The sequence below is a fragment of the Myodes glareolus genome, chromosome 3, assembly GCF_982192425.1.
Source record: "Myodes glareolus chromosome 3, mMyoGla1.1, whole genome shotgun sequence".
Classification (NCBI taxonomy): domain Eukaryota; kingdom Metazoa; phylum Chordata; class Mammalia; order Rodentia; family Cricetidae; genus Myodes; species Myodes glareolus.
The window spans coordinates 27,017,778-27,036,892 of NC_142028.1; the positions used below are offsets into that span (position 1 = coordinate 27,017,778).

Below are 19,115 nucleotides of genomic sequence, written 5' to 3' on the forward strand. Positions count from 1 at the left end.
TTCTTGGTCGTGGTGTTTCATCGCAGCAATAGAAACCCTAATTAAGACAGCTCCCTATGAGCACATAATCTCTGCACTGTGCCCAGGTGTGGTTTCTGTGCTGGTCTCTATTTGCTGTAAAGAGAAGCTTCTTTGACAAACTTATCGATAGATAGATAGATAGATAGATAGATAGATAGATAGATAGATAGATAGATAGATATCGATTACAGATAGATAGATGGGGGGGTGTTATTTGTCCCTCGTCTCTCCTCCTTCTGTATTGACCTCCCATTCCCAGTTGAAGCTTCCTCCCATTTTTTCATTTACCTCTTAATATCACCCGGATCCTGCTGGTCCTTTCTCCACATCCCCCCCCATTCCACCGTCCCTTTATTCCCTGGTTTCTGAGGTTACTTCCTTTAGTATGATTTGGAGCTAGGAACCACAGATAAGACCACGTAGGGTTTGTCTTTCTGAATCTGGGCTATCAACTCAATATACTCTTTTATTTTTATTTTTTATTTTTTATATTTTTTAAGTATGTTCTTTTCTAGGTCCATTCATTTGCCTGCAAATTTCATGATTTTATTTTCTCTTGGCTGCCAAATAGACTTCCATTTTGTCCGTGTGCCTCATTTTTATTACCCATTCACCTGTTGAAGATTTCCAAGCGACTGTGAACTGAGTGACTATGTGCTGAGCAAAGATCTATGGATTAGGGTGCCAAACCCTTCAGGTATTTACCAAGCGGTGATAGAGCTGAGTCATATGTCGGTTTACTGGTAGCGCTTTGAGAACTCTCCACACTGCTTTCCAGAGTGGCTGCACCTATTCGCATTCCCAGCAACAATGAATGAGGGGTTCCCTTTCCCCACACCCTCACCAGGTTTTGTGGTCAGCTGTTTTGTTGATCTTCGCAATTCTGACTGGGTTATTTTGGTTTTCCTTTCTCTGACTACGAAGAGTGATTGTCTCAGTCGCTGTTCTATTGCTGTGGAGAGACACCATGACCAAGGCAACTCCTATAAAGGAAAACATTTAATTGGAGGCTTGATTACAGCTTCAGAGGATTAGTCAACGATCATCACAATCATCACGGCAGGAAACCTGGTGGCAGGCAGCCATGGGGCTGAGAACTCACATCCTGATGCACAGGCAGCAGGAAGGCAGAGAGGCACTGGGCCTGGTGTGGGCTTTTAGAACCTCAAAGCCAGCCCGCAGTGATATACCTCCTCCAATAAGGACACACACCTCCAACAAGACCACACCTCCTCCAACAAGACCACACCTCCTCCAATAAGGACACACCCCCTCCAACAAGGACACACCCCCTCCAACAAGGACACACCTCCTAATCCTTCCCAAAATCCTTCAGAGTATTGAGACATATGAGCCTAGAGAGGCCATTTTCATTCAAATCACCACAATTAAAACCACTTTTTGTGCTGTTTTTCAGTGATTTTTATTTCTTCCAATGAGAACTCTCTCTTTAGATCTCTAGCCTTTATTTTAATTGGGTCATTTGTTTTCTTGACTGTTTGTTTTTGTTCTTAGTTCTTTGATTATTCAGGGTATCTTCCTCTATCAGATAAATGGCTGGCAAATATTTCCACCCACTCTGAGGGCTTCCTCTTCACTCATTGTTGGCCTAAGAGATTTGTTTGTTTGTTCATTTCTGGGGCAGGTGTGTACCCCAGACTAGCCTGAAACTTGCTACACAGATCAGGCTGGCCTCCAGTTTGCAATGCTCCCCCTGCCTCTACCTCCGAAGTGCTGCGATTCTAGGCCTGTGCCACTACTCCCAGCCTTGTATTCTGTTTGCTTTGGTGTGGTTCAGCAGGGGCCTTACTGTTTCCTTTGCTTGGAGTTTTCTTGCTTGTTTAATAGAGGGCACCAAAACAAAACATGCAGATTTCAAATAGGAAAGGTGTGTGTGTGTGTGTTTGTGTGTGTGTGTATGTGTGTGTGTGTCTCTGTGTGTGTGTGTGCCTATGTGTATGTAACTTAGACTTTAAACACATTCAACACAGAACGTAATTCTGAAAACGCCAGAATTCTGGGGTGTCCCGACCCCTTTGGACTCAGTTGTATGTGTCTGTGTAAGTTTTCTTCTGCATCACTGCAGCACCCACAGCGCCAAAGAACTGGATCTCTCTGATTCCCACGAGCTCAGTGGCCGCACGGTGCCATCGGTGACAAAGGCGAGGGGCATATGCTCCCTGCCTATTGGTTTGCTGTGTTCTAGCCATCTCAGGACTCTGTCAGGGAGAATCACCCCTCCACCCTTGTTTACTTTCTGTTGCAGTGATCACACCATGACCAAGAGCAACCTGGGGAGGAAGGGCTTTGTTTTATCTTATGCTTCCAGATAGCAGCTCATCACCGAGGGGAGTGGGGGCAGCAGCTCAAGGCAGGAACTGCGGCCCAGACCAGGGCTGCTCACTAGCCTGCTTCCTCTGGCTTTCTCAACTACTTCTCTTGTACAGCACAGGCCCCACCTGCCTCGGGGTGGCACTGATCACAGTGGGCTGGGTCCTCCACACTAATTAGCAATTAAGAAAATGCTCCATAGATATGCCTACCGGCCAGCCTGACAGAAACAGTCCCTCACTTGAGATTTCCTCTTTCCAGATGACTCTAATTTGTGGCAAGCTGACAAAAGCTAACCAGTCTACAACTCCAGTACCATAAACTAAGATAAACTTCTTTATAAAGTTGGTCTGTCCTAGGTATTACATTATAATCATGAAAAATTGGCTAACACAGCTTTTAAAATTTTAAAAAAGACCAGACTGTATCTTTTAAAGACAAAGAATAACAAAAGTTGCTCTATAAACTGACAACATTGACAACATGACTGATTGCTCTACAGTATGGTTAAGGGGAAGGTTTTTATGGTAGACATGAGGGAGAGAATAGCCAGAGACATCTGGAAGAGTCCGGAGCAGAGACGGAAAACAGTAGATTGAATGTGGCCAGCAGACTAGATCTGGCCTTGAAAGAAGGAAGGAAGGAACAAGTGGGGGGAGAGTGGGGGGGTGTAGGGAGGATGTAGAGAGAGGGAGAGCAAGAGGGGGCACAGAGAGTGAGGGAGAGAGAAGGAGGCAGGGAGAACATAGCTGAAGTAGTAGGGTTATCAGGAGAATGAGTAGCTTAGGGGAACGGAAGCTGTGAACTGGACAAGTTTAGGATGGAAGGGGAAGAGATCAGAGCCAGGATGGACTTCGAAATGTGTAACCAGCACTTGCAATACTGAGGGAGCCTGGAGGCCAGCGCACTTAGGTGTGCTAACAGGCACCACAGAGAGCCATTTGTCCCTTCTGACTTTCAGAATTTTAGGGAAATGGAGTTTCCTTTGAAACTGACAATTGCTTTCTTTCTGAGTGTGTGTGTGTCTGTTTCGGGGGGTGTCTTTTTGACACAAGGTCTTGTAATGTAGCCCTGAGCATCCAGAAACTCTTGTAGCTCAGGCTGGCTTTGAATTTTCAGCAGTTCTCCTGTCTCTGCCTCACTAATGTTGAGATGATAGATGGGCGCTACCAAGGCAAGGCAAGGTTAGGAGACAGTTTAGAGGGCTATGCACATACCTCTCTTGCACTTAACAACCTCAGAACACCCAAGCCTCCACTAGTACCAAAGTACACATGACTCCTGTCTCTGAACAATAATATTGATGTCTCTGCTCCTAGTAACTATATATATACACATATATATATATAGTGTTAGATAGTTAGATAGATAGATAGATAGATAGATAGATAGATAGATAGATAGATAGACAGATAGGTTTTTCAAGATAGGGTTTCTCTATGTAGCTCTACTGTCCTGGAGCTTGCTCTGTAGATCAGGTTAGCCTTGAACTCAGAGATAAATCTGCCTTTGTCTCCAAGTGTTGGAGACAAAGGTGTTCACCACCATGCCTGACTATAACAATCAAATTTAGGCAGTATCCATTCAAATATATTTCTCATGTATCCGGAGATGAAAATGAGGAGGTCTGATGAGACCTCAATTGGTTTGGGGTACAAGTACAGTGAGATCTTCTAGCCCCAGCCTCCTGAGTATTGAGGATACAGGTGTATGCCACCACAGCAGGGCAATTGCATTTTCTGCTCAAGGATAAAGTGTAGAAAACAAAACAAAACAAAGTCTATTCAGGCCCACATTGCATGTCCTGGATTCAGACAGACTGGCTAGCAGGAGTGAGGATGACATTAATCTCCTTATCTCCTAAACTGTCCAAGAATGCTTGAGTGAAATGCAAGGGCAGGATGAAGATGGCGGTACCTTGTCACCCACAGGTGAGGCACCTATACTAGCAGCGCACTGTACAATCTACCGTATTTGGTAGATGTCAATGGGAGGCTTGCCTTTTTATGGAGGGAAACAGAGGAGGTGTGGCAGGGGGGCAGAGGGGAGGTGGAGGGGAGGGACTGGGAGAAGAGGGAAAAGAAACTGTGGTCAGGATGCTGATGCTGATGCTGATGATGATGCTGATGATAGTAATAATAATAATGATACTCGTGATTCTTAAAAAGCAACCTGGTCATGCTGATCCACTACAATGCACTCTCCAGTCCTCCCTAAAGCAACTTCCTAGTAATAAAGGAAGTGCCAGGGCAGCATCTCTCACTTCTCACTCCCCATCTGGCTCTGCTCTTTGCGTGATTTTCATGACTTCAAGAAGAAGGAAGTGAAGGGTTTCACACTTGTTTTGTTCTTTTTCTGCCAGGAATTCATCAGTAATTGTTTATTCACTAATGCCTTCAACTCAAATCAGGATCCCCAACTGAGCTGCACATCCTGGGGTAACATTTCAAGGGCTTTACAATCTTAACTCATCTGGCTCTTGTTGTAACTGTACAAAGTCAACACCATTGCTTTGAAGAGATGGAGGTACAGAAATGTCATCGTTTTCTTTCTATTGCTGTGATAAACACCATGGCCAAAAGCAACTGGGAAGGGAAGGGGTTATTTCACCTTACAGTTCACAGTCCATCAGGAAGGGAAGTCAGGATAGAAACTCAAGGCAGGAGGCAAGATACAGAAACTGAAGCAGAGACCATGGAAGAACGCTGCTTACTGGCTCGCTCAGCTACCTTTCTTATTCACCCCAGGACCACCTTCCCAGGGTTGGGACCAACCACAGTGGGCTGGACCCTCCCACATCAATCATTAACCAAGACAGTTTTCCCCAAAATCTTGCCTACAGGCCAATTCGATAGAGGCATTTTCTCAACTGAAGTTCTACCTTCCTAGATGACCTGAGCTTGTGTCAAGGTGACAAAACAAACAAACAAACAAAACCTAACCAGCAAAAGAGACATTAGATTTCCTTTGAAATAGCAACTCCCACCTCTAACCAGACTGCCTGGCATCACACATAACATAAATCACTGGACGTGTTCCTTCTCCAAGAAAAGTATTGAAGCCTAGGGCAGGAGGTCTTTGTCCCTTTCAGTGGGGTCTCTGTCCATCTTTTGTTATCAGCAGCTGCCATGACCTCACATTCAACCTCAGATGGAGTATATTAGCAAAAAGCTGCATCAACCAAACAGGAAAAGACTTTTTTCTTGTCTTTATTACCTAAAGAATAGAGTAGAACCACCACACACAACACTTGGTACTATTGGAAGGTGATAGAAACTTTCAGAGGTAGATTCAGTAGGAAGGATGTCTTTGGGTCCCTGGAGAGTACTCTTATGATGTGTGAGCAAACCGTCTCATTTTTTCTCTTTTGCTTCCTTACTGTGAAGTGGTTTAAGCCCCTACACCATCATATGCTAGGTCATCACAAGCCCAAAAGCAACAGGGGCAATGTGACAAACTTTTCTGTGAATCAGGAACATTGAAGGACTGGTCTACCTTGTCTTGGCAAAATTTTGCAGTCACTTTCCTGGGTGTTCTGGTTATCCTATTTGGACAGCATATTGCCAGCAGTTGAGGAAAAGGCAGTTTCTTGCCCAGTGGCTAGCTTTACCACATTGAAAGCAAATTTCAAATAAAGATTCTTCAATGCCCATCATCTTCTCTGAAGTAGATTGGTGTTGCCAGGAGCAGACATGTCTCACTGCCGTGAAAAGCCTTATGTTATTAAAACATCTTAAATGCCATATTCTATGATTCTCTAAAGTGTTTGAAAACCACCTATCTATTTAAAATATATGAGGCTAAATAAAGCTTATTTCTGTCTACATCTAAATCCTTACTACAAGTTTGATTGCTATTGTAATTATTCTAAACAGTTTGTAATAGTAGCTTTTAGGGAATAGAATTTACATTACATTTTTAAACAAGTTGCATGGGTATGATACCTACAGTATGTCGAAAAAAAATAACCTTATATTTGTATCACTATACAAAAATCTATAGCAATGTAAAATATTTTAGACTAATAGTTGCTTTTTAGTCTAAAAGTAGTTTTAGTTTAGTCAAAAGTAGATTCAATAATCTACACTTTTACCCTATCCTTCCTATATCCATATATATGTATATATACATATATGTGTATATATACATGAGAGAGAGAGAAAGAAGGATAGAGAAAAAGAAAGAGAGAAAAAAGAAAGAAAGAAAGAAAGAAAGAAGGAAGGAAAGGAAAGAAAAAGATTCTTTAGTCTAACTTCCTTTGTTTAGTTTCTTTCCTGACTATGACCAATAACAACTTTCAATCAACCCCCTTAAACAATGGCAAACATCCATAACCCCCTGAATAACCAAAAACCACCCACCAGACCTCTCAGGAAGGTGGGTGTTGTATTCTTAAAATTACTTCCTGCTATCTGGGGGGTGACAACATCTTTAGGGAACCCTTAGAAAATTGGGATAATGGTCAAGTCCCGGGAGAGCTAGCTGTATCAGTTTTTGTCCAGTCTGTGTGTGATGCGAAAGTGCAGGGCTTAGCTGAAGTCCTGACTGGAATAGTCTATGAGACTGGACCATCTTAGCTTAAATACTTTGACGTTGTTCTGGATGCAGAGCTTTGAGAAAACTCAACAGAGGCATTCTGAGAGGCTGGGAATACTTGTCTCATTGGTACTTGTCTTCATTGGTATACACACAAACTTTTAAAGGTAACATACTTATCTGCATTAAAACAGGTATGGAATGTGCAGTGTGCACAAATCAGCTAAAGATGATTCTCTGTCCTGAAGCACGATTAATAGAAACTCAGAGAGAGAAATTGGGATTCAACTTGAAGACCAGAAAAGCAAAGCAGCCAGCCACCTGCTCTTTCCCTGATCTCAGTATGAAAATGGCAATCGCGCCTCCTGTGGCCATCGCTGGATTGCAGCTGCCAAAATGAAGTTCAATCCCTTTGTGACTTCTGACCGGAGCAAGAACCGCAAACGGCATTTCAATGCACCTTCCCACATTCGGAGGAAGATCATGTCTTCCCCCTTTCCAAAGAGCTGAGACAGAAGTACAATGTTCGATCGATGCCCATTCGGAAGGATGACGAAGTTCAGGTTGTCCGGGGACACTACAAAGGCCAGCAGATTGGCAAAGTGGTCCAAGTGTACAGGAAGAAAAACGTCATCTGCATTGAACGAGTGCAGTGAGAAAAGGCTAATGGCACAACTGTCCACGTGGACATCCACCCCAGCAAGGTAGTGATCACCAGGCTAAAACTGAACAAAGACCGCAAGAAGATCCTGGAAAGGAAAGCCAAGTCTGGACAAGTAGGAAAGGAGAAGGGCAAATACAAGGAAGAAACGATTGAGAAGATGCAGGAGTAGGGGCGTCTCATACAGTTTTCATTAAAGACTGCTTTGAGGGGAAAAAAAAATGGCAATCACCAGGCGGTGGTGTCGAATGTCTTTAATCCCAGCACTCGGGAGGCAGAGGCAGGCAGATCTCTGTGAGTTCGAGACCAGCCTGGAGCTAGTTCCAGGACAGGCCCCAAAGCTACAGAAAAACCCTGTCTCGAAAAACCAAAAGAAAAAAAAAAAAAGAAAATGGTGATCCTGTCTCCAGGAAGCCTCAGAACGAGACTGTGACTGTGAGCTGTCTCCTCCCATTTTATATTCCTCGCTAGGACAGAGATTAAAGGCACTTAATTGCCACCCATCTTAATTGAATTGAAGATGCCACCCAGTTTCTGCAACTAGTGTGGTTACTGGGATTAAAGGTGTGTATTACCACTGCCTGGTCTGTATGACTGATCAGTGAGGATTGTTTTACTCTCTGACCTTCAGGCAAGCTTTATTTATTAAAATACAAATGAAATACCACTACATTTCCCTTTTCATTTAAAATAAAAAAGAAGGCTATAACTATCTATCTATATAGAAGGCTATAACTTTCTATCTATCCTATCTTGATGAGTCCAAAGTCTTGTACCTAATTTATCTTCTACCACAAATTGCATTACTATCCAAAACTATCTTTTGATATCTCTCAACATTATATACTTTACATTTCTTTTGTGAATTTCTTGTTTGAGTCTCATAAACAAGGGAGACTATAACTATAACTATCTAGTCTTCAACTACCTTGGAGACCCGAAAAGGAAATAATATTACCTAAGTAAACAGGAAGTGCATTGTAAGCAACTTCCAAAGTTCTAGAAATGACAGAGACATCTCACTGCCTGGACAGTCACCCAAAGTTCTACCGTAATGTTGGGGGCATCCATCTTCAGCCTACAGGCTCATAGTATCTGGGAGACTTTTCAGTCAAGCAGGCAATTTGATAACCTCTTCTGCCTTGTATTGGCAAAGTTCATCATTTGCTTTCTTCTGTGTCCTGCAGAATGTCTGGCAGTTTCTTCTGTGAAGCAGGAACCCTGAAGGACCATCCCATATTTTAGAAAGTCTAGCAATCACTATTCTGGGGGTCCTGCATGTCTAGTTTGTATAGCATACCATCAAGCAGTCCAGGCAAGAGCAGTTTCTTGCCCAAATGGTTAGCCTTGTCACACTGAAGGCAAATTCCATAGCAGTTCTCTTCAATGCCCATCAACCTCTGTGAACTAATTGGTGCTGTCATATCAGAAGCAGACAAGTCTCATTGTCATAAAAAAGAAGAACAAAGCTTATTAAAACATCTTAAATGCCATATTCTATAGATCTCGAAAGTGTTTAAAGATGACCTGTCTATCTAAAATTTATCTTTGTTTGACCTTGAAAGCATACCTTGAAGACAAATGTGTCTACAAGTTTGATTATAATAGGTGACTAATTATTAACCTGCATTTCATTATTATCCTAAACAATTGGTAATAATAATTTTTTTTCTGACCTTTTTTTTTCTTTTTTTTTATTAAATTATAAAAGTTTGGTAATAATAATTTTTAACGGCGAATCAATCCCACACCAGTTATGTTTTAAGGGGTTATTTATTTTGGGGGGTAAAACTTACATACACATAAACCGTCAGGAAAGGAGCCTAGTCGCTGGAGCAGGAGCTGGGAGCAGGAGCCGGGACCAAGCGCTGGAACCAAGAGGCCCGAGCCGAGATCTGTGGTTCTTTTTAAAAGAGAAATATACCATGCCCCAGTGGGCTGGTATTTCAGTGGCTATTGACTGACGAAGCGGAAGGCCCTCCCACAGCACCATGGGCTCGTGCTTCAGCGACTATTGGCTGAAGCAGCGGAAGATACTCCCGCAGCAAATTTTCAAGAACTAGCAATTTGTATTATGTTGTTAAATGAGCTGTATAGGTACCATACCTTGAACAAGATTAGGAATGTATGTACAGTATATTTTAACAAAATTCATCTCAATATTTTATCAATATACAAAATTTGTATACAATATACAAAAGCCCAATCCAAGGTAAAACATTTAAAACTAATAGTTGTTTTTTTAAAAGTAAATTCAATAATTGACCTTTTATATTATATCTATGTCCTCCCTTTTTCTTTTCAGAGTATATCAAATAATGTTTGAGCAGGTAAAAAATGCATCTATTAACTTTATAACTCCAGTTGGACTACATAACCAAACCAGAATATAAATCTCTATCCATGCCATATGAAAGAATGGCCTGTAATAATAAGTCATGAGAACTCTGTAGCCAACAAGATTTATCATGTCTCCTCCCGTCTCAGCTATTCCCATGATAGAGGCATCAGCAGATACAGTCACTTGTCCTGTAGTTTTTCTTGGTTTCTTTCTTTATGTCTGCAGCCAAGATTTTTGAGACGGTCTCCCCCAGTCGAATCTGATCTTTACAAATTTTGAAGGAATCCATAGCTTTTCTCTTCCTGTGGGAACAAGGTATAACCTCTCCCCCAACACAACATATTTCCTGACTTCCATTCTGAAGTTAAGGCATCCTTAAAATATATTGGCTGGTTTAATTCAGCAGTTTTTCTACTACCCAAAACTCTCCACAACTGTTGTTTTTTTGTTCATTAGCATTTTAAAAATTTAAAGTTAATAAAGTACTATATAAGATCCAAATATCCTATGTTATGATATTTCCCATCCTTACATGGATTATTCTTTTTTTTAATATTACTTTACTCTCTCTTTAAAGACTTCACTTTATTATTTTCAAACTTTATTTTTTAATGACTGTCTATATTGATTTTTTTCCTTTTCTTAATAATTTTTTTTACTTTTATTTCATTTGCATCAGTATTTTGCCTCCATGTATGTCTGTTTGAGGGTGTCAGATCTTGGCATTAGAGACAGTTGTTAGCTGCCATGTGGGTGCTGAGAACTGAACCCGGGGGCTCTGAAAGAGCAGTTGGTGCTCTTAACTGCTGAGCTATCTCTCCAGCCCTTTTGATTTTCTTTTCTTTCTTCAGCACCTAAAAGCACATTTTCGAGGATACCCCCCTACCTGTTCAGAGGGTTGTTCCCCTGCCACCAATCTGGGCCTGGATTTCTGAGAATCTCCACCTTGAGCCAAACCTTAAAAGACCAAGTAACCTCTGTGCATCTGTTTTTGAGGCTCTGCTTAGCACATGGTGCTGGCGGTTGGCTCCACCACCCTCAAGTCAGTCCATCAAGCTACCCCACTGGTTCTGGGCTGCAGCAGTTGCTAGCTTTTTCACGAGAGCCTAGCCTCATGCCTGCAGGCACTGGCAGGGAACCAGCACCTACCTGCCCCAGCCCTGGGAAGTTGCTGGGTCTGCATTGAGGCAGGCTTTTTCTACCTAGGCTTCTCACAGGCCCCACTCAGCTGCTCAGCTGCACAGCAGGGCCTCTTAAAGGAGTCTCTTCTCTCAATTAGCTATTGGCCATTCAGCTCTTTATTAAACCAGTCAGAAGGTGCTTTAGGCAGGCAAGGTAAAACAGACAGCTTCATAGCGCACAAAAAGATCATCCCATAACATTCTTTTATAAGAGTTGCCTTGGTCATGATGTCTCTTCACAGCAATAGAACAGTGACTAAGACATCTGGGAAGGACTCAGGAGGACAGAGTTCATGGCTCAAAGTCTCTCACCCTGTGTAAGGTACTCCTGACTTCTTCCTCGTGCTGGTGGGAGGAGTTTTGAGAGAGAATGAAAAAGCACAAAGCTAGTGGTATTTGTTTTGATTTGCTTTGGCTTTAGTTTTGGTTTTGGTTTGGTTTGTTTGAGAAGGAGGCATCTCACTGCATAACTCAGGCTCTCCTCAAATTCACGATCTTCCTGCCTTAGTCTCCCAAGTGCAGGGATGAGACTTGTAAGCGTAGACCACCTTGGCATCTAGCTGCACAAAAGCCTTCCAGCCTTCAAGCAGAAACCAGTATGTTTCCACTCCTTTGACACATTATTGGTTCAAGCAAATCACACGTTCAAACCAGAGTAGTATGGGCGGAAGCTACCAAGTAGCACAGACATGTCATGAAAGACCAGGGACCATTTACCACAATGAGGGAACCCAAATGCACATACACAAAAGCTCGCTCTTCTCTTTTGACTTCTCTGTCTTCTCTCTTGCTCTTGACTGATTTGATTATTGAGCTGTGGTGGTGCCATATAGCCCCGACTGACTTGGATCTTACTGTATAGCCCAATGTAACTACAACTCTCCACCCTCCTGCCTTATCCTCTCAAGTAGCTGGGGTTATAAGGACACAGCATGGCTCCTGGCTTATAAACTCTATTAAATACCAATATTCCTTATGAAAGCCTTGCAAGTTACATTTCTGCTTCTCTGAATCATGGGGTGAATCTTAGGGCTGAAGAAAAATCATCAAACTTTGGGTAGCTAGATTTTGTGTTGGTTTTTGCAGACAGAATCTCATAATGTATCCCAAGCTGGCTTTGCCTTTGAGATTCTGTTGCCTCTACCTCCAGAGCACTGGGTTTACACAGGAATGGGCCCACCATGCCCTGCTAGGCAATTAGCTAGCTTGGTCAGAGGTGTGTTTATGCATACAACCTATTCATTTCCCACACAAGAGCAGATAAGAGGAATGAGATGAATTTGAATTCAAATTATGTCTTTTGCTCCTGCTAAGTTTGTCATCATGAAAATGTTTGGTGACCTTTCTAAGCTGAGCCTGTTTCCTCATGGTAGAGGACAATAATACCTATTATGATCGTCTTGGTTCTATCTCTTGAGTGCCTTGGGATGACAGGCATATGCTACCATGCCTGCTTTTTGTGGTGTTGGGGATGGGACCCATATAACACATATCAAGCAAATGTTCCATCAGCTGAGCTACATTCACAGTACCTCCTAAGGTTTTGGTGCAGGTTAGCTGAAATAAAACATGTGCCTTGTGTACCACAATCACTTTAAAATTTGCTGTTATTATTATAAAGATCCTAAAATGTAGTTATTATAACCTTAGTCTGACATATAAAGAGAGACAAATCAGCTCATGTGTCTATGAGGCTGGGCAGTGGTGATGCACACCTTTTATCCCAGCACTCAGGAAACCGAGGCAGGTGGGTCTCTGTGAGTTCAAGGCCAGCCTAGTCTACACAGTGAGTTTCAGGACAAGTCAGGGCTCTCTCTCTCTTTCTCTCTCTCTCTCTCTCTCTCTCTCTCTCTCTCTCTCTCTCTCTCTGTGTGTGTGTGTGTGTGTGTGTGTGTGTGTAATCAAAAACAAAAACAAAAAGTAAAGCGTCTATGAAAGGCTTCCTGAACTCCTGAACTGGGAGTGGAGTTCAGTAATAAATTATTTTATATTCACAAAGTCCTGGGTTTAACTCCCAGCACCAGAGAGAGAGAGAAAGAGAGAGAGAGAGAGCCTCCTACCAAGTGGAGCCCCTGCTACCCTGCTACGCTGACACAGGACAGCAGGCGACCCTGAGTCTCTGGGACTGTGTGTCCTCTTCTAGTCTGTGCTGTAGCGTGTCTTTTAGACAGGCTCTCTAACCCAGACACACCTCAATTCCCCGCGGAGCTGAGCGTGACCTTGAACTGCTGATCTTCCTACCTCCACCTTCCAAGTGCGGGAATTGGGGCACTCACCACCACATCTGTGGCAGTAGCATCTCTTCTTCCTCCTCCTCCTCTTCCTCCTCTTCCTCCTCTTCCTCCAGACTAGGACTTGCTATGCTGCCCAGATAACAGGCTGGTCTTGAGTCACCACACCTGGCCCTTTGCCCTCTAAAAACAACAAACCGGCGAAAACATGAACAGCAAGGATCCTAAGGGAGGGACATTTAGGCAGCTGCAGAGGATTAACACAGCCTTGAAGTGGAGGTGGAGGCCCAGTCAGTTTAGCACGCTGAGGGGAAACCAGGTCTCACACATTTGCTGTGGTTCCCTGTTATGAGCCTGAGAGCAGACTCCATGCCCACAGTAACACCTTGTTAGGTGTAAGGACCGAATCATTGGGTTTCCTATTCTGCCTGTGTGACTTCGGCCAGGTCAGCTCATGTCTGAAGCTCAGCCTGGCATCTGCCGAATGGGAAAAGACCAACAACGCCCACCTCGCTAGGGAGGCTGAGGAGAGAATGAAGTGATGGTTTCTGGGTCCCCAACAACTCTTCCTGGCAGAGGGTGGTGCCTGGGGCCTCGTTGCCAGCTCACATGTAGTCCACTGAGGACTAGGTCTCTGAAGGAAGGTGCAAGAACCTTCTGGAGAATCAGAGCTCACAGAATGATAGGTGTCTTAGCTTACTCATAGGAAAGCCTCTCACGAGAAGGGATTCCCCAGAGCATGAGGACATTAAACTTAAGCCAGACAAATGCAGGGCAGAGATGAGAAAAACTTCCTGAAAGTCAGGGCTGGCCGATTAAATTGGAAATAAGAATTTAGAGCCAGGCTGAACAAGGAGTGGCAAAATGAGAAGGGTTGGGACGGTCAGCTGCCCTGGCAAGTGGGCGTTGAGACACGCACACCAGAAGTCAGGTCTGTGGCCTTTGACTAAGCAAAAAGAACAAGGACTTATGGAAATTGACCATGGTTGGGGGAAAGCTGCCCTAGCTATGAAAGCTTTTGCAAGGACTAACCTGGAATCTTAGCCTGCCCACTCTCGTGGGTTTTGGGGACATCCTAAGGCTGCAGGCACCTAGGAGAGCCAGAATCAGCACAGACTGAAGCACTTGGAGGAAGGAGCCCTAAGGAGGTGATCTCATGCGTGTATCGGATCTCACACATGTATCTTCCAGGACAGACCCGGAGAAGCCTCGCAGGTTGCTAGGCCAACTCAGGGGCCCTCTTCAGTGATGCCAGGCAAACCTTAAAAATACAAGGCCTTGTGGGTCTCCTCCGAAAGAACAAGCTGTCCACTCCTGTCCCCCGGAACCAAAACACATCAATCGTCATTTCCAGAAGACGCCACTAGGGGCAGCCTGGTGGTCCCCCGATGTAATAGAGCAGAGAGAAAGCACAGAGCGGCAGCAACTAGGGAGAACGCACTGTTGGTGTTCTTTGGGGTTTTGTTGCTGCTGCTGTTTGTTTGTTTTCCCATGTCTGAAGCTTCCTCACTGGAAGCAGAGAGAGAGAGGTGGGTCGGGAACATTCCACAGGTGATGGGATTTGTACAGTCACCCCGAGTCTCACTGGTAAGGACTTGCTGGGATCCTGAGACACAAAGTCCCTCCTAGTCTGGGTGAAATTTTTGAAGACTTCTTGAGGCTACAGGTCAAGGACAGAGGAAGGCTCAGTTAGAGAACAAGCCTGAATATCAGACACCCTACTCCAAGATCGGCCCTGGGGAAACCCCACAGCGACCCTGCCTCTCAGGGCCCCTGTTCCTCCTTTTCTTACTTCCTCTGTCACCTTGTGCCCTCAGCAGAGGTCTCACATTCCCACAGTGCCCCAGGCTTCCTTCAGTGCTAGAACACACAGCAAAAGAGCTTCACCCCTTTCCTGCTGAGCCACCCCCATCGGCAGAACCCTGCTCAGCCCGCCCCTGAAGGGATAGCACTAAACCAGGGGTGGCAATGTGAAACCATCCAAATACCAACTATCTAACAGGCAGACAGGGACCGAGAGGTGACAATGTCGGCAAGTATCCCCCAAATGGAATGCTCTGGGTCTTCCAGCAAGTCAGCTCAGTCCATTCACCAAATGCTGATGCCAGGCTAGCACCAAGTTCTATGCAAGGGGCTGTCCCTGCTTCAGGGGCATTTAGTGAAGGGCTGAGACGCATATACAGTAGCTACGGTGCTAGAATCAGGAAATAGCAGCGCTTTTGAAGAAACCCAGTGAGCGGGGACCCGAGTCAGTGGGGGAGAGAAACGAGTGCTGGACCCGAGAGGGGCTAGGAGGCTATGAGTGTGGATGGGGGATGCTTTGGGTACCATTGAGGGAGACTGAGCAAAAGCATCAGGAAAGCTGAGGCAGATTCAAGGAAGCTGACACACAGGGAGAAGCAGAAGAAAAGTGGAGATCGTAACTGGGATCCAATGAGGAGGCCCTCGAACGCCAGGAGAAAGGGGGTTTGCCCCCCCTCAAGTCAGCACCACCCAGAGATGGTCGGCTTGTGGCATGTATCCAGGGAGCCATCAAAGCAGACTCTGAAGTCTTTGGGAAGCCTTCCCTTTCCATAGTCTTGTTTGTTTGTTTAGACAAAAGCCTCGTGTAGCCCAGGATAACATTGAATCTCTGATACTCCTGCCTCCGCTTTCCCTGGAATAAGAGGCATATGCCACCATGCCCAGCTTATACTAGTGCCAGGGATCGAACTCAGAGCCTAGTGCATGGCAGGCAAGCACTTTACCAACTAAGCCACACACCTGGCCTGGTTTGCTTGTTCCCTTTTCTTATGTTTACAATTACGCGTGTGTGGAGATCAGTGTCTTTCTTTCCATGAGGTGGGTCCTGAGGATCAAACTCGGGTGTTCAGGCTTGTCTGTGTCTCCCGAGCCATCCCGTTTGCTTGTTTGCTGGTTTTTGTGCCAGGGTCTCACTGTGCTGCACAAACGGCCTGCGAATGCTTGGGTTCACAGAGTGCCTCCACTTCGGCCTCCTAGGCAGCTGGGACAAGAGTCTTCCACCACTCTCAGCTCCAGGCTAGAGCATGCGCATCCGCACCACTGGGTCTCTGCTCACTCTTTGTTTCAGAAATGTCCTCCGTGGGGCCCAGCAGCAGTACACTCTGGACTCAGCACTGTGGTCTCATCAATTCCTCCAGGAAGCCTTCCTTGCCTCCCCCATGTAGGAACTGGTCCCTCTAATGTATGAGCATGGTTCCTGGCTTATAACTTCTGTGTCTTCCTCTATCAGTGTTCTGTCTGCCCATCCGTCTCCCCACAAGTCTGGAATTCCCTTGAGTCTGGCATTCTCTCATTTATCTCGAGATCCATTCCACCTTGCCCACCCCTCCAGTGTTCAGGAGGAAAGCGGGCAGAGAGAACAGGAGGCCCTAGTGTTAGTGCAAAGCAGTAGCAGGCCACAGTGACCTGGCCACCTTGTATGCATTGTCTCCCATGATCTGCCATCACCTGCTCAAGTCTCCAGTCTTCCCCTTCTGAGAAGACATAAGCTCTCCGTTTACCGCCTCCTGCTGCTTCTAACAGCACCCCATTAACTCAGAGGCACCGCCTCTCCCTAGAGATGTGGACTGGGTAAGGCTCAAGGTTCAGGCTCATTTTCTGGGCCTGCCTGCCTCTTGAGGCTTTTATGCCAACCCCCACAAGACCCACCACCAGGCCCAAAAGTTACCTTTAGGAAGAAGTCATTGAATTCTCCAAGCTTGGATTCTAGAAGGACACCTCAACAGCTGTGGGGTCAAGCGGGGGGCCCAATGAAGAGCATCTGGCCCACGGCATGGCAAAGGAATGCGTTTCATGTTATGGCGACCAGGAACTTCTAAGGAAGCCAAAAAGAATCCCCTCTGTTCAGACCAGCGACTCCCCCGCAACCCCTCCCGGTAGAGACCAGCCTCTGGCATCTCAGTTGAACGAGGGGCCTATTCCATTCCTAGGGTTGCATTTCCTTCTCAGCCTGCCTCCAGAGTCTATCCCCACAACACAGAAAAGCTGGTAGAAAGGGGGTAGTTGTAGAAAGAACAGTGAGACGGAGGAGACAGAATAGAAGGAATGGAACAAGAGAGCCGGAGAGTCCACCTGCCCACACACCTGTGGCTGGCCACACCTCTGTCTTTAGCTGTGTCTGGGAATTTCTCCTCCCAGGGAGGCAGGATACAGGCCCTGGGGCACTAGTAGGTGGAGGTGGGACCTCAGCCTTGAGGGAAGCAGAAAGGATTAACTCTCCCTGGGTCTATGGGAGACATCACTAGCTCACCCCAGGGAGATGCAAGTCCAGGACTATCTCTGGTACCTTCTCAATTCCAATATCCCTCTTCCACCTCCTCCCATCTCCATCTGGGAAACAGTGGGAGGAGCCGCTGGGAACCCTCAGCACCAACTGTCTCTGGGGTGTCGTTTAAGATAGCCAGTAATCATCACCACCTGGTTCATTAGCTCTTTCTCTCTCCCTCATGGCTACTCTTGCCAGGCCTGGATATGTCTTCCTCTTCTCCCTCCTCTTCCTGCCCTCCCCCAGTGTGAATGCTAGGAAGAGACAAACGCTAGTTCTAATCTCATCCAACCCCTTGCCCCCAATGCACACAGCTGGCCCATTAGATCAGCTGGGCAGCAGGAGGCAGGATGGAGGCAACCAGAGGTTCAGAGGGCAAATCTGGACCACTGAGTCCTCACATCATAATCTGAAAAGGGACACTGGAGGGTAAATCTATCGCTGAGAACAAGCACAGAGATTCAAACATCCAATGGTGAAGATGCCTCTCCGAACCGAAAGGAGCTATGGGAGACAGTGAGAATTAGAGCGAGCACTTTTTGCACTGAACACAGGGAGATGGCTTCTGAAAGGGTTTCATGGGCTGGAGGATGCTTTGTGTGATAAGAGGTTGTGTCAGCCCCCGCCAAGTTGATTGACGGGAGGAAGACGCTGAAGTTGGGCCTCAGACCTGCCCATGCCCCCGACAGAGCCACGGGATACCTCTTATTTCAAACACCCAGTCCTTCCCTCAGACTGGGCATGACTCGCGGATGTGAAAAAGCCTTTCACAGGGGCCCAGTCAGCGCAGTATCACTTTCGAGAAACTGTTCAGTCTGTGTAGCTCTTAGGAAAACCACGCTGGTCCACCCCGGAGCAGTGCGGTGGGAGGATGCCCCCACCTGGTATGCTCCCTCCCTCTAGGCTTAGGTAATGAGAGCAGAGTTGGGTATAGGCTCAACCCGACCCCTGATCCTTCCCTAAATCAAAAGCAAAGTCCACAGAACCTTACACCCGGTTGCCAGGGCAGGCCAGCAGGTCCGCTGGAGATAAGGGCTACACTTTGGACTCCATAGCCAGAGGACAGCTAAGGTGACGAAGATCCCCAGGTCTACGCCCTTCCTGAGTCCAGGCTGGCTCCCCTCTCTGGTTAACGGTCTAGGATAGACAAGAGGGACAGGGGCGCAAAGAAGGGAGGGGTACCTGCCACAAGTCCCTCTGTTATAACCCTCACCACCTCCGCCTAGCGGCACCCAACCTCTCATTTACCCCTCATTACCCTGGCGCCTGGCAGGGATCTGGCCGGGAAGAGAGGGCGCGCTGGTGGCCCGCGGGTGGAACAGGTTTCAGTCCCAAGCCCCGACCAGGTGACAGATGGCTGGCAAGTTCCGGGGCAAAAGAAAGGGAGAGGATGCACACCACGACCTAGGAGCTCCTGGTCCTGGGGTGGTTGGTGACTGTGTCCCGGGAGTTCGGCTCCAAGTCCTCCCCTCCCGGGTGACCGAGACCGCAGCGCAGCACGGCCCGCAGGGAGGGGAGGTGCCAG

At 46.0% G+C, this 19,115-nt stretch overlaps 1 long non-coding RNA gene and 1 pseudogene across 2 annotated transcripts; one reads left to right on the top strand and one right to left on the bottom strand.

Annotated features, from left to right (window-relative positions):
• Positions 1–741: 741 nt before the first annotated feature.
• On the bottom strand, positions 742–19,100 carry LOC125406951 (uncharacterized). Of its 2 annotated transcripts, none has more exons than XR_015001011.2 (3): positions 18,849–19,100; positions 16,994–17,140; positions 742–1,004 (listed from the first exon to the last, which is right to left on the bottom strand). It is a non-coding gene; the product is annotated as an uncharacterized LOC125406951 (long non-coding RNA). The 2 variants fall into 2 exon arrangements; XR_007234064.3 differs by lacking the exon at positions 742–1,004 and adding an exon at positions 11,171–14,962.
• On the top strand, positions 7,109–8,168 carry LOC125406950 (large ribosomal subunit protein uL24 pseudogene; annotated as a pseudogene).
• Positions 19,101–19,115: the final 15 nt, after the last annotated feature.